Source organism: Silene latifolia, chromosome X, assembly GCF_048544455.1.
Source record: "Silene latifolia isolate original U9 population chromosome X, ASM4854445v1, whole genome shotgun sequence".
Lineage (NCBI taxonomy): Eukaryota > Viridiplantae > Streptophyta > Magnoliopsida > Caryophyllales > Caryophyllaceae > Silene > Silene latifolia.
This window is the reverse complement of record NC_133537.1, coordinates 25,485,170-25,499,545: the sequence shown is the minus strand read 5'-3', so window position 1 is coordinate 25,499,545 and position 14,376 is coordinate 25,485,170.

Here is a 14,376-nt window from a genome sequence, read left to right as displayed (position 1 = left end):
CAAAGGATACTTGTTCTTCACTGTCACTCGGTTCAGCTCTCTGTAATCTATGCACAACCTCAAACTCCCATCTTTCTTCTTCACGAAAAGAACTGGTGCTCCTCACGGCGATACACTAGGTCTAATGTATCCCTTCTCTATCAGATCATCTAACTGTTTCCTGAGCTCCTCCATCTCTTTAGGACCCATCCGGTACGGTGCCTTAGAGATTGGCCCCGTTCCCGGTTTCCACTCAACGGTGAAATCTATCTCCCTCTTCGGTGGCAACCCCGGAATCTCCTCTGGAAAAACATCTGCAAACTCTCCCACCACCGTATCGATCAATCAGCTCGGACTCTCTATGCGGTCATCTCTCACATGGCACAAGATCAAAGGACATCCCTTCCTCATATAAGACTTCAAGGTGACAGCTACAATCAACTTAACTTTGGGTTTGACTAGAAACCCACGATAAGACACACTAACACCCTTAGGCCCTCTTAAAGACACTTTCTTTTGATGACAGTCTATCTTAGCTTTATACTTTCCCAACCAATCCATCCCGACTATCATCTCAAAACCGTCAAAAAGAAACTCTATCAAGTCTACAGGTAGATCAACTTGCCCAACTATCATAGACGCATCTCTAAACAACCTCCCACATGATACAGACTCACCCGAAGATATAAAAACTTTCTCACTTACAGACTCATATACCCTAAAACCCAACCGTTTAACATGACTCGAAGATACAAACGACTGAGATGCCCCCGAATCAAAGAAATCAAAGGTATGAACACCGTTAACAAGAAAAGTACCAGTCATAACATGTGTATCCTCCTCAGCTGTTTTCTTGTCCATCATGAACAAACTTCCATCGGTCTTCATCCACCTCCACAGGACAAGATCTTGGTGATGTGGTCGGCTTAGCACCCGACCCCGATTTTTGTTGTTGTTCGTAGCTGGTTTCGATAAGAATTACCGCCATTGCGGTTACCTCCACCCGATAGCTCGACTTCCCCGGTTAGACCATGACCCGGACGGTCTATTGCTCGCATAACTCTGTGCGTCCCCCGAGAATAGCTCCCCCGAGCCGATCCCCGAAAAGCTCCGCATACTCGTGCACTCATGTCTCTTGTGGCCTACACCGCCACAGCCATAGCAGGTCATCCCCCAACTACCACTACCACTCACACGGCCACGCCCAAAGGAAGCCGCAACACTGAACCCTGACCCAAAAGAAAACCCTTTAGTTTGATTGTGGTTGCCTTTCTTGTGACTAGATTGGCCTCCACCCTCACTCTCCGCCTTACTTTTCTCAACACCCACTCTCTCCTAAGCCATCTCCACTAACCTCTCAGCTCTCTCAGCCCTCTCATAAGCTTCCTTAACATCAGTAAGGACTCCTACAGGTAGCTTATCCATGATCTTAGGGGTCAACCCCCTCTCAAACCTTAGCGCCAGGTTCTCCTCACTCAAACCCATATCCTCAGCATACCTAGACTTCTCATTGAACTGCTTGTAGTACTCAGCAACTGACATATCAGATGTCATCTTAAACCCATCAAACTCCTCCCTCAGCTTACTCCTTACATGCTCCGGTATAAACTCTTTCCTCGTAGCCCTCCGAAACTCTTCCCAAGGTATGGCAGGTGAGCCCTGGTTCGCATACATCTCCCTAGCACTCACCTTCACCTTATCCCACTACTCGCCAGCTGCTTCCCTCAGGTAGAACGCAGCTTGCTCTACTCTCATCTCATCAGGATAAAGAACCAGGTCCAGTATATTCTCCATCTCACGATGCCAGTTGTCAAGAAGGTTTGGTTCCCCGGTCCCCTTGTACTCTTTTGGGTTGAACCTCGCTATATAGAGACTGATCTTAGAGTGATCAACCTCCTTGTCCTTTCCCACTTTCTTTAAAGCCTCAGTAAGAGCATCTTGATGCTCCAACATCTTAACGACATCATCTATGTTCATGGTCTCAGCTCTCGCATAATAAGCGTTTCTCTTGGACGACATCTTGAAACTATATAAGAAAGGGTAGACATAAACATACGTACTAAAACCTCAAAACACGAAAGCGGACAGCCCAGAACACACTCGATCGAGTGCCTAAACCTAATTGATCGAGTAAGAGGCTACTCGACCGAGTGCCCACCATACTCGATCGAGTGCCTCAACATCAGACCCCAAACAGACCTTCTGATCTCTAACATACTCGACCGAGTAGTTAGGCTACTCGATCGAGTGACCCCCTACTCGATCGAGTGCCCGAGGTACTCGATCGAGTGCCCAAAAACACGATTCTGGTTGCAAAAACGTCAAATACCAACTCGATCGAATCAGACCCACTCGATCGAGTCATGCTAACTCGAATATGCTACCCACATGTTATATCATATCCCAACATTTTCTATGCAACTTTACAACTCAACATATAAAATATCTAAGCATGCATTCCTACCAAGCTTTTCATATGATTAACAAAACAATTATATCATGTTATCAAACGCCACATAGTAAACATCCAACATGCTTCATGTTCAAACAACAGTTCTATATACTTCATCAACCTTTCATTCACAAACTCAACCTCCTACTCCAAACATCCAAATATTACAACATACTTCATCACATCCACACACAAGCTAACAAACAACACATATGACCTTGACATACCCCCCCCCCCCCCATGTGACCGGTTCAAGATTGTAGGGCGATTTCGCGACTTTAGGACATCTCCCAAGCCTTTGCATTAACTCCTACAACCTTTACCCCGGGTTCATTTTAATTGACTCCCTATATTCATTGGATTCATTGGTTACAGGTTTCAGGATCGTCGCTCTGATACCATTTTGTAACATCCCCATACTCCAAGTGCCTTACCAGGACCACCCAGGTATAAGGATGCTACCATCTCGGTTACCCGAGGCAATGATAATCAAATAAACAATAACGAAACAACATTTAAATAGAAATACTTTAGCGAAAGGTTACAATCTCAAAACCAAAACCAAAAGTACGAATACATGTTTCAACCAACTGTCTAATCAGCTAACTGAAATGTTTATTAAACTACTAGCTACAGCGGAAGACTTCTATAATCAGACCGTGGCACATCCCAGCTATCCCAGTAACTCGACTCATACATGCTCAATAACTGCTCACCATCCCCGAATGGATCACCACAGTTTTTAAAACATTAATCGGGGTCAGTACTAATCACACAATTTATATAATCAATAGTACAGTAAACAACACAGCTCAAGAGTCACACACAATCACCCACACCAATCAATCTCCGTCACCGACTGTCCACTGGACCAGCCCTGCCAGTGGGGGACCGCAGCCGTACCCACCAAATCCCCGCTCATCATACCGAGCGATAACCTTGTCCCATTAATGTGCACATCCCCTCCCGTGGCGGGATCCACGGAGGGCGAAACTATGGCGTGAAGCCACTCCCGCAAGTGACTCTACTCAGCCGAGAACGCATCTCGAGAACCAGAGACAAACAATCACAACCATCAACAACAATCAATCAACAACCGTCATAAAACCAATACGATAATAATAAGCAATTACACAACACCAACAATGCATTATGGGACTAATACTGAGTAGGGAAACCCTACCTGGAAAGCATAACACAATCAGACGATCTCACAGCTGATATCAAAACGCTTCCTCTACGAATCCTCCTCCTAACATACAAACATATAATCACTACCAATCATACACAACAACAAAACCCCCAAATCCCAATATTAGGGTTTAACCAACTTTAATGAAATGCTATAAAAACGGTATATAGGTCTTACTCTCGACGCAAGGATCACAACGGTATAAAAAAAGGTAAAATCCGACCTTCCAAGCTCCGGGATTTGCCAACAATGCGATTAAAGCGAACGACGTAGTTTGATTTCTCTTCTCACAGTGATTAGGTTTTAAAGTGTTTAAAGAACAATGACGGAAGTAATATATACTCTAATCGCATTATTAACAAAACCCGAGAAATCATCCCCCGTAAACTGGCTACTCGATCGAGTAGCCAAGGTACTCGATCGAGTGCCCCCTTACTCGATCGAGTATCCACGTTACTCGATCGAGTACCCAACAGGTCAGAAACTATTTTAAACTGCAACTCACCCTTACTCGACAGAGTAAGGCCTACTCGATAAACTACCCAGAGACTCATAAATACGTAGTATTACATCCATCCCCGCACTTTTCCTCAATTATTTCTTCCTCTCACATATTCATTTCAAACCTGCAAACATGTCAAGCAAAAAATAATTTGTAAGACTGTATGTTTTTTACATGAAATTGCTTGAATGTTTAAGAATACTTCGTATGTATATAAGGCCGCCGTTATCTACCCTTATTTTCAGTGTTCATACTATCCATAGTGACTATTTTTTTTTTTTTTTGGAAATACCTGTTTGGTGTGGCCTCCACTCAAAGAGCAATTGTTCTACCACTACCACCATATTTTAGAAGTGGAAGATGCAAAACTATAAAGATTATACAACATATACACCAAGTGGTTTTTACAAAAAGGAGGAACGCCTGCGGAACATCAGTGTAAATCAGCTTCGAGGCCTTAATTACAATATATTATATACATTTTGATATTGTTTACTTATTTAAGGAGCACTTTTTATTTAAACATTACTTCATCTTCAGTATAAAGTATGGAGCATGAATAATATCGATGAAGATTCATATTAAGTTGAGATATTAATTTTTCACTCCTATCTTTACTTATTTGCATTATGCTACAAAACTACATTTACACAGGTTCATTCCTTAATTAATTAAATATAGAATAGATGCATATAATCTACGGTGTAAACCAAGCAAGCAAGCCATTAATTGTTTCAATGATAGAGATCAACTTATACATTCAGCACAATTTTCAGCAAATGAAAGTGGTGAACAACATTCATTATACTCCGTATAAAGAGTTGAAAACCACGGGCCATTGAATTGCTGCCTATCAATTTTTTTTCCATATTCAATGAATGCTTTGAACAACTTTCTTGGAGTATATAAATAAATAAATAAATTTTCAGTGTCTTTCCATATATTTTCCACCACAAAATAAACTTTTGTTTACTATATACTCCGTATTATAAATAGTACTGATTGTTGTCAATTGATCTCATGCATTGAGATTTTACAATTCCTTTAAATGGAACTTAACACAGAAAAAACGGAAAAACAATTGCTTAGCAAACAAATTAAATCGCAAACTAATACGGGAGATTTCAATCACGATATGAGTATACGACAACCACGACCAGCGAGATTAAAAAGAAACATTAGAGTTCAACACTCACCAGGTAAATCGTCCTCTGTGTTCAAGTTACTAATTTAATCAAACGTTTATAAAAAAAATATAGTATTCAATATTGACGGAGATGGAATGCTATTTTCTCATTAAAATTGTAGAGAAAACTTATCATTATATTAATTGCATAAGATAATTCGCCATACCTATATATTACGTTCGCCACTTGGTTTTTCTGTGATTAGTATCGAAGAGACATGCTTAGTAAAATTAATATCAGCTGACTTCACTTGAAAAAGTTTGTAATTGATCAAATAGATACACTATTAAAGTATTAATCCCTCTTCCTTATCTCTTTCATAAAAACATTCATATAATTTAGAGAAAAATATATATAAGTTGGAAAAAGTTTACATGGATTAATTAAAGTAGATAAAGTATAGATTGGTATGTTGGTAATCAAAAGGAGATAGAACTTGGGATTTCTCACCAAATAAAAATTAGTACTGCACTACACATGACACGTGAGTGAAGCACATTTATAGCTTTGATATAATGCCAAGTGCCTAACACAAAATCTCATTATAGACAGTATCCGTCTATAACTAAAGATGGATCAAATACAATACCATATTCTTAATATGACAAACAACAAGTAAGGTGGTGGGGCAAAAATTGTCACTACTTTCAAGCTATTTGACCCGTCTTTAGTTATAAACGAATATATATCCGTCTATAGCAAGACTAGCTAGCCTACCAAACCTATTCCGCTATTCTTAAGTTATCTTATACTCCCTCCTATTCCGAATAAGTGTCTCATTTGGACAATAACACGAAAATTAAGGAATATAGTTAAAATAATGAAAATTATTGTATAGGGGTAAGAATATATGAGTTAAATAATGAAAAGTATTGAATATGATGAGTTATGGGTGGTTAGGGTGGTAAATAAAGAAAAGAGTTAAGGGTAGGAAAGTAAAAAACCATGTCCAAATATGGCAAATGGGACAGTTATGTGAATAGACGAAAATGGTAAATATGACATTTATTTAGAATAGGAGGGAGTACTTCGTAACAACTTCTTCATATTGGGTAAACACAATTTATATGTTTAGACAGTTCTATACCGTTAAGCGGTTCATTTGTACAAAAAATATTCATCTATTGCTAACGAATTAGTTGTTTTTTCATACAACGAAATTGTCTCACATTCTGACACCATCTTATACAATAATTACTGTATTAGATAAGTGTTTCAATTTTAAAATAATTATCTCATATTGTATAATAGTCCTACATAATAGTTATTATTTTCGCCATCTTACTTATTTGTTTATCTTTAATTAAAATATCTTTCACAAAGAATGAAAAAGATAATAAATAATTGAATGAGAAGGAGGGAGTATGATTACTATACAAGTGATTTATGTCGTTGTTATGACTCGAATTTGGCAAGTTTTTTTTATTATCATCAGAAGTGTTAAATTAAGGGAGCACGAAATACGAAGGCACGTTATATATGCAATTGTGTTCTTTCATTTTTGTTTACATCGATTAGTGAGACAGTGTGTAAATTGACTAGATTAAGGTGTGTGTAATTACATGCAATGTGTTTGCTCTAATACAATTCGTACGGAGTACAAAAGTATATATAGATAAATAGTGTCAAGTAACGCTTATTTACGATCTTCAAATAAGTGTTGTCGGCTTGGCAACCTTAGGAAACCCACCCCCTTAGGAATTCTCCCTAAAAGAAAACCCCCAAAAAATATTCCACCGCCTATCCACCGCCTTCCAAATTTGCCTTCTCTCGCCGGCGGCCACTATCACCACTTTCTCGGTCGCCGGCGATAGTCTGTTTGCCATTAATCGGAATCTATCCATCGTTTCTACGGCGGTGTCTATCTTTTGTTGGATATCGTTTCAATCTCTGTGACGGGAAGCTCGTCTGATCTATTATCAATCACCAATAGCGTTGTTTACGGGTTAAGTGCTTCTCCCTACACTTTTTATCGTCCTTTGTTCACTGCATCCTTTGTGTCACCGTTGATGTCGTATAGATTCTGGGATCTATGGTTTTTTTTATGCTTTTATTAGCTTGTTTTTTGGCTCCACGGTTTTAATTTCTTAGTTTTCTTTGATTTCTTTTCACCCGGTGCTTTAAATTGGTGGTTTCGTTTCTCTAAGTTTACCATAGTGCTTAAGCTATGACGCCCTTTCCATGCTCTTCTTCTAAATCCGGTACAGACTTTCTTGAAAACTTCGTTTTTGCTTATGGTAGTGAGCAGCTGTCGGATGATGAACATGATTTTCTGCGTGTTCTTAACCATTTAGATTATTCACCTTCTTCTAAAATTCAAGCCCTTAAAGATTTTGGTAATAACCTTTTCCGACAGCATCAGTTTGATCAAGCGGGTGATTGTTACGACAAGGGCTGTCGTATATTGTGTTTGTCTCTTAAAGACAGAACTGAGCTTGATTTTAACTCAACCTTATCGCTCGCCATTTCTTTGTGTTTAAATTTAGCAGCGTGTGCCAATAAGCTCCATGCTTTTAAGGAGGCTTTGATCTTCTGTTTTATGGTTTTAAATTTCTTTCCTCGCAATGCTAAAGCTCTTTTTCGTAAGGCTGTAGCCCTTAAAAATTTGAATAGGTATTCATAAGCTAGTATTACTTTGGAGGAGGCAAGTTTGATTGAACCTCATAATAGAGATATTATTCAAGAACTGAAGGACGTTCGAGCGTCTTTAACACTTAACAAAAATGGTAAGCGTGTGGCTATTGCCTCTTTGGAAGCAAATGATGTTCGAGCTGGGAAAATGTTGGTTTCTTCCCACTGAAGTCAAGAGGTTGTCTCTCCTACCCATGTTCAAGACGTTGGTATGGTGGAAAAAATGGTTGAGGAGGCCAATTGTTCATCGTCAAAGTTGTGTTCTGGCGTTGCACGAAAAGGAACAAACCCCATGGTGTATCCAGCTCCATTTGTTGATTGTCTTCATGTTAGCTCACCAGCTGTGCCTATGGACTCAGAAAGTAGCAGTGTGCCTGATTCGACCTCGAATGCTACTGATGTCCATATTTCATCCACCTCAACTAACTCAAAATCTTCTCAAATCAACTTCACCAACAAGAAGCGGCCTCATAATCTATCATCTCAAGATTATGATAATTTATTACATGGCAAAACTTTGGGTTTTTATCACCCAAGATCCATGTCGTTCATGAGGTCCGTACCCTCACCTCTAAAACTATCCAGACGGGAACTCCCCATGTAGGAGTTTATGGGACAGCAGAAGTTCCCACCTCGTCTCCTACACCGGAGACAGAAAGTGTTGAGTTTGTTGAGTTGGTTCAGGAGGAGGCCATTTTACAAGTTGATAAGAAGACTCGTCTTAATTCTGACTCTCCATCTGCTAGTAAGACTTCCTCGGTCCAGTTTAAGTTTGTAGCAGTCAGGGGTCATTTGCTTAGCAAAGAGGGACGCAGTGCGGATCATTGCCATGCTACCGGACGCAAGGGTCGTGCTTTTGCTATTTCGAAGAAAAGGTCTTCGGTTTCTATCAATGTTTCTACCTCCTTTTGCAGGTACACCCGCACTAGTGCTACGGTTACGAGGATGAAGCGGAAGGATGTCCACTTGATCGAGTTTGACGCTCACTACCATCCGCCGTTCAAGAAATGCCGTCTTTTTTCTTCAGTTGCGACTACTTGTACTGTTTCTTCTGTTACTTGGGTATCACGTAGTTTTGGGGTTGCTAATACCCCCTTGTTTGTACTTTAAATGTTTCCCATGTACTCTTTGTATTTTATTTATACAAGTTTACTGCTGTCGAAAAAAAAAAAAATAGTGTCAAGTTCATACAAAGTATTACTAAGAGGCTAGAGACATAATAGAGGGAGTTCATCAAATAAAATATGACATAAAATTTTATAGGTAATTGAAATTTTAAATTTTTTTCACAATTTTCAAAAGACATGCAATATGACGTAGCAAAAAATAGCGGAAAATTTCACTCGTGATTCAATCATGTTACTATGCACATAAGCTGAAAATCGTATTTGTGTTTCTACCCATTATCGATGTATTATTTTTTTACTTGCCTCCATTAAAAGTTACATCTTAATATTATACCTTTGCTTAATCTTTAGTGATAATAACAAACATATACAATTATAATTTAAATAAAAGGTAATATAAAAACAGGCCGTGCGAAGCACAGGATGCTACCTAGTTATGTAACTAATACTGAGTAGGGAAACCCTACCTGAAATGCAAACTCCACATACGGTCTAAGCAGCTAATTCAGAATTCCTCCTCAACGAATTCTCCTCCCTCAACACAAGGATCACAACGGCATAAAGAACAAGATGATCCGACTCTCCTAGCCTTGAGGATTTGCTAATGATGCGATGAATCAACTTATGTAACTTCCTTCTCTCAGTTTAGGTTTTTAGAATGATGAAAAGCAGGGGCGGCCCATAGGTGGGTCAATTCAGTTCTCAGCACCGGGGCCCCACAAGAAGAAGGCCCCCAAAATTGAGTCCAGCCGTGAGCATCTCAAAAGAAAACAGCCTTATAACAGTTCAATTTATCATTATTAAGGCCCAAAACAGCATAATAACGGCCCAAAATAGCATATTGATAATCCAAGTCCAATTCTACACTAAAGATGCTGTCGTTTTCGCTTCTTATTTCTTTTAGTTTATCCCTATAACAATTCATTGTCCACTTGTTCCAATTTTGTTGAAGTCCCCACCTCATTTATATAAAAGTTCATTCACATATTCTCATTGTGAAGGTTAATATCGATCACAAACTTGTAACAGATCCGATAAAACTCACATATGTAGATAAAGACAAGTTATTTGTGTGTTTTTAGGCATTTTTATTTCTGTCCTGTCTACCCATGTGTGTGATGTTTGACCCGTCACAAGCTTGTGACGGATAGGGAGAGTTACTAATATAAGTTATATAATATTTATTTACTAAAAATATTTAAATAAGACGGTTTTATACAAATTCATTTTAAAATGAGTTCTTTTAATAACCAATTTTACTTCATAATAGGATTGTGTTTGCATCGATTTTACATTTATATTAATGTAAAACTGCCTTACACAAAACTTACTGGTTTTCATTAACAAATTTCTTCAGGTGAAATGACTAGGTTTTTGTTTATCACTATCAAATTTAATTGCATTTTAATTCATGCAAATGGTGGAATGACAATTTATACGTGTGGGGTGACTCGGATTTAGTAGTTGTAATGTAGGGCCTCCACAAAATAATTTGAACAGGGCCTCTTGAACTCATTGGCCGCCCCTGATGAAAAGATTTAAGAAAAGTGACGGACGTCTTTATATACCAATATCGCATCATTAACAAAACCCGTCAAAACTCAGCCCGTAAACTCACTTACTCGATCGAGTACCTTACAGGCAGACTACTGTTTTGCGTAAAAAGCTACTTACTCGACAGAGTAAGCCCCACTCGATAGAGTACCCAAAGACTCATAAAACCGTAGTATTACAATAACGTTCCGACTCAACCTAAATGAAATAAAAACAGTATGAAAACACAGATATGGATGCATATCACCTCCCCAGACCAAACCGTACAATGCCCTCATTGTACCCAAAAATAGAGAAAGGAAATTCAAACTAAAAAGAAGAATGTAACCTCCGAAAACTTATAAGATAATCGTGAAGTAGTGACCTCCCCAAACCAGCCAGCAATATGGGAGGTCGCAATTAGCCCCCTAACATCGCAGCATGTAATTCAAAGCAAAAGGACTCGATCGAAGAAACAAAGTGCTCGATCGAGAAAAATGGGGCGTCAGAAGTACTCGACCGAGAGCAGCATGTACTCGATCGCAGAGTCATCAAATCCGGGTGCTCGATTGAGAGGTGAAGGTCTCGATCGAGTGAGGATAGTACTCGATCGAGTGGAAAGAGTCCTCAATCGAGCTCTTTAGGCCTGATCTCCTTGGCGTCCATTGAAGGATCTGCAAAAACGCAACAAAGGAGCCATAGAACTAACAAAATCAATGTAAATGTTCAGTTTATCCTCTGTAAAAGTAGCAACTAAGGCACACGAAACTAACTAAAAGTTCTTAAGCAAAGTACAACAAATTACAAGCCGGATTGCTTCCCGGATAGCGCAGGTTTAAGAGGTCCCGCACGACCTTTTGGCCTTAGTCTTCTTGCTCGTCAAGATGGTCGAAGTAGAACACTTCGACGTTGCCAACATAATCATCTGCTCCATAGTAATGCTTCACATGATGACCATTCACTTTAAATCTCCTGCCATTGGGATGCTCTAACTCAACGGAGCCAAACTTGGTGACAGCTGTCACTGTGTAGGGGCCACTCCACCTGAATTTCAGCTTACCAGGAAACAAGCGCAGCCGGGCATTAAACAGCAGCACTTTCTGCCCGACTTGAAAATCTCGCGGCATAATTCTTTTGTCGTGTCACCTCTTTGTTTTCTCCTTGTAGATACGCGCACTGTCGTAGGCGTTTAGCCTAAACTCTTCTAGTTTATCTAGCTGCAACAAATGGTTCTTACCACACAATTTAGAATCATAATTCAATTCACGAATAGCCCACCAAGCTTTGCACTCTAGTTCAACAGGTAAATGACAAGACTTCCTATCAACCAACCGATATGGTGATGCACCAATCGGTGTTTTAAAGGCAGTTCGATATGCCCATAATGTGTCATCCAATTTTAGACTCCAATCCTTCCATGATTTAGAAACAACCTTAGCCAAAATCTCTTTTAGTTCCCTATTAGAGACCTCAACCTGGCCACTAGTTTTGGGGATGGTACCCCAAACCTCTACGATGTTGGACACCGACTTTAGACAGTATAGTTGTAAGTTTCTTTTCTTTAAAATGCATTCCCCCATCACTAATGACGACCCTTGGGACACCAAATCGGGGAAAAATAATCTTTCTAAAAAAATTAATTACGGTCTTGGCATCACAATTAGGTGAAGCAATAGTTTCAATCCATTTAGACACATAGTCTACAGCTACTAGGATATACCTTTTACCTTTACTAGATGGAAAGGGTAATTGGAAATCAATGCCCCAGACATCGAAAACCTCAACCTCTAGAATGCCATTTTGAGGCATCTCCTATCTCTTAGAGATATTTCCCAAGCACTGGCAAGCATCACAAGCTGAAACAAACACTTTAGCATCTGCAAATAAAGTAGGCCAGAAGAAATCAGACTGAAGTACCTTAGCCACGGTTCGCGACGGACCGTTGTGACCGCCATAAGAGGAAGAATGACATCCCTCTAGGATTGATTTAGTCTCCCACTGCAGAATACACCGTCTATAAAGACCATCAGCACACTCCTTAAATAAATAAGGATCATCCCAGAAATAGCGCTTCACATCATGAAAAAATCGCTTCTTCTACTGATAGGACAGGTCAGGTGGAAGCGTACCACCTACAATGTAGTTAGCATAATCTGCATACCACGGATCAACACCTGTGTTAGTATAACCTGCAAATAAAGAATCATCAGGAAAAGAATCGTCAATAGGTAAAAAATCCTTTCGCTCCTACTGTGGTAGCCGCGACAGGTGATCAACTACTACATTCTCTGCGCCCGTCTTGTCTTTGATTTGCAGATCATATTCCTGGAGGAGGAGTATCCACCTCACCAATTGTGGCTTAGCTTCCTTCTTAGCAAGAAGGTGTCTCAGCGTTGCGTGGTCCGTAAAAACAGTAACTTCCGACCCTATGAAATAAGAGCGAAACTTCTCCAGCGCATAAACAACAACTGATAACTCCTTCTCACTAGTAGTGTACTTCCCTTTAGCCTCATCCAGAGTTCGACTCTCATAGTAGATCGCGCTCAAAGCTTTGTCTTTCCACTGACCTAACACTGCTCCTAGTGCATAATCACTAGCGTCCTATGTGGCAGCTCCCAGTCTGAAGGCTGGATAATCGGTGCTGAAATCAAGGCCTGTTTCAACCTGTTGAAAGCAGAAAGACACTCATCAGTAAAAACAAAGAGGGGCATCCTTAAGTAACAAATGTGTAAGTGGTTTAGCAATTTTAGAAAAGTCCTTGATGAACCGGCGATAAAAGCCAGCATGTCCAAGGAAACTCCTCACTCCTTTATCATTGACAGGAGGAGGTAATTGCTTAATCACTTGCACTTTTTCTTTATCCACCTCGATGCCCCTATCAGAAACTAAATGCCCTAAGACAACTCCCTCATTGGCCATAAAGTGGCACTTTTCCCAGTTAAGCACAAGGTTAACCTTAATGCAATACTGCAACACTTTATCAAGGTTAGACAAATAGTTATCAAAATCACTCCCATAGACACTGAAATCGTCCATAAAGACCTCCATAATAGACTCTATATACTCCGAAAATATCCCCATCATGCACCTTTGAAAGGTGGTAGGGGCATTACACAATCCAAAAGGCATTCTACTGTTGGAGTAAGTGTCCTCGACAATAATGCGATCACATGTTTAAATCTCATAATAAGAATGCATGAGGGAAAGTAATATTTTATTGTCAACTGATCCACATTAATCGGTAATGATTGGCTGGCTAGAGTTTTAAATTACTATCGTATGACGGTGGTGATCAGTTGATTCCTAAGGTCATACATCTAGGGTAACACTCTTAATTGATTAATCAATTAATTGTATGTTGATACAAGTTAATTAATCCCTTAAAATTGAACGAATGATTTTGTGAGTGAGAATTCGTATCTTATTGTAATTTGATTAAATAAGATTCGTTCTAAGTAATTTAAAACTGTTTTATTACTTAGGTTTTATTATTGTTTATGAAACAATCAAAATAAGAATGAATGATTTATTATAATACAAGTTGTTGTGATTTATAATTCTATGACCCATTTTAAGTACTTGTAATTATGAATTACTAGTTAATTTTTGTATGTGATTTATTTTGTTTATATAATGATTTTTAATAAGTTAAAAATGCATTATTAAGAAACATGTCTAGTAATATGTCCAATATGTCACACTATACAAATTACTATTTGACAAACTTAAAATGGACCATTTTAAGTCCATTTGTGCCGAGTAAATGGAGGGAG